We start from the raw sequence: 2,363 nt of genomic DNA, 5'->3' as shown, positions 1-2,363 counted from the left end.
GGAAGAAGAAGAGATTGGATTTATACCCCGCTCTTCACTACCCAAAGGTATCTCAGAGTGGCTTACAAACTCCTTTCCCTTCCCCTCCCCACAACAGACACCCTGTGAGGTAGGTGGGGCTCAGAGAGCTCTTATAGAAACTGCTCTTTTTTTCAAGAACAGCTCTGACCAGAACTACGGCTTGCCCAGGGTCATCCAGCCAGGTGCAAGTGGAGAAGTGGGGAACCAAACCCAGTTCTCCCAGATTAGAGTCCGTGCACTTAACCACTACACCAAACTGGCTCTCCAGACCACCTGGCCAAGCAACAATGTTTGTGAATCTGTGCAGGATCAGGGGCAGGTTGGTGCAGGATCAGGTCCTGCCTAGCTGCCCAAAGAAGGGTATTTTTGTCTTTTAAAAATGGCAGCAGCAGCAACAACCCTGTGGTGTAATACAGCCCAAATAATGGAGATTTAACAAAGATTCTTCTGGGCTTGGTGAGGCCATTGAAGAGAAACTGCCTCCACCCGGCAGAGGAGAGCCTTCAGCCCTGACTGGGCCTGCCGAAAGCTGCCTGGCGCTCCAGCACAGACTGGAACCCCTCTAATCTCAGTGCCTTTGTATGCAGGAAGCTGACCTCCTAAACTAGCACAACTCCAGGGAGATGTTCTTAGCTTTCTCATGACCAGTGTTCCCTCTAAGCTGAGGTAGTGTGAGCTAGCTCACAGTCTTTTAGCCTCCGGCTCACACATTTTTGTCGTAGCTCAGGAAGGGATGGCTCCAGAGCAAACTAATCTATGCAGTAGCCAAATCACCTGCTCACAACTTTAATGCCAGGAGCTCACCAAGTAGACTTTTTGCTCACAGGACTCCACAGCTTAGAGGGAGCATTGCTCATGACCCACCAAAAATCATTTTCAATTTCAAATGGAAGGGGATATATATTTGCATGAACATGGTGTTGTATTTTCAAAATAAAGGGACGCCTACGGTGCCAACAGTTTTTTGGCAAACGCCAGTGACAGGAATCTGGAAATCCCATCCACAGTGTGACTATCAACTTTATATTCTTCTGCTGTGACCCTCTGTATCCTATTTGCTGGTCACTATCCCATTTTGTTCTGATTCTTGCCTCGGGGGAATACCTTCAGACAGGGCTCTTTTAGTAATTGGCTTGCTCCTATTCAAGTACTTGCAATGGAACTGAAAGTAAGTCTAAAACTATTCGAGTTAAAAATGATAACAAAACTATTCCATTCAGCTTCATGTCTTTTCCCACTCATAACTATGCATTTTACAGGATAATTTGACAAAGAAGAAAATAAGAAGCTATATATATATATTTTTTTAAAGTAACTAAGCTGAACCTAGAGGTTGACACCTTCCAACTTTATAAGACTACTCATGAGGAAGATTGGTGAAATGAGTGCAAACACCGGTGTGCTCATCAAGGATATGATTATGTTGGACTTTGCTTTGCTTATGTCAGAATTCTCTAACTATATTGTCAGATTAATAGCTTCACAAATTGATGCTCACAGAATCATTAAATGTGTCATTGGTAATTTTATCACAGTGGTGATCCCACAGCCGCCCTTGCTGCGGAGTTTCAGGTAGGTAGTACTCTTTTCTAGGTTTTTTTTAATGCGTGGTTTCGCCTGGAAAGGATGGATCGGGGACGGGTGCGCTCCGCTTCCCAGATGTTGCGGTGTGATCGCGCCCGTTTGATGCGCCCCCGATCCGTCCCTCTTGCGGTGCAAAACCTCCCGTGTGACTGGGGCCGTTGTTAGTTTTATCACAGTGGTTTTTTGTTTGTTGGCAAGGGCTCTTTTTGTAGCAGGAACTCCTTTGCATACTAGGCGACACACCCCTAATGTAGCCAATCCTCCAAGGGCTTACAGAGCTCTTCTCACAGGGGCTACTGTAGCTCTTGGAGGACTGGCTACATTAGGGGCGTGTCACCTAATATGCAAAGGAGTTCCTGCTATAAAAACAGTCTGTCACAAACTCATTTGTTATGAAGGCCAGATCTGACATAAATGTCACTTTGTTGGGCCGGGCCGTGTGTGCCGTAAAACGTAATGCCGAGTACTGGAGATAGAAACTGTATAAAGGACAGCTCCAAGTTGGCATATCCTCACTCCAAGGCCCCATCGGCTGAGGGATTGGAGAGGACTGCGGATGTTCCCATGATGCTTGACTGCTGAAGCCACAATCGGAGTGGCTCCGCCCACTCCCCTCAGCACTCCCTCCCTTGCATCAGTTGTTCGCAGGCCACATAAGAGCCCTGGATCAGGGGTGTCGAACTCATTTGTTATAATGAGACATAAATGAGACCTTGTTGGGCCCCTGGGCCACGTGGGTCATAAAATGGAATGCCAGG

Source organism: Gekko japonicus, unplaced genomic scaffold, assembly GCF_001447785.1.
Source record: "Gekko japonicus isolate JY-2015 unplaced genomic scaffold, Gekko_japonicus_V1.1 scaffold6184, whole genome shotgun sequence".
Taxonomy (NCBI): domain Eukaryota; kingdom Metazoa; phylum Chordata; class Lepidosauria; order Squamata; family Gekkonidae; genus Gekko; species Gekko japonicus.
This window is presented reverse-complemented; position numbering follows the sequence as displayed.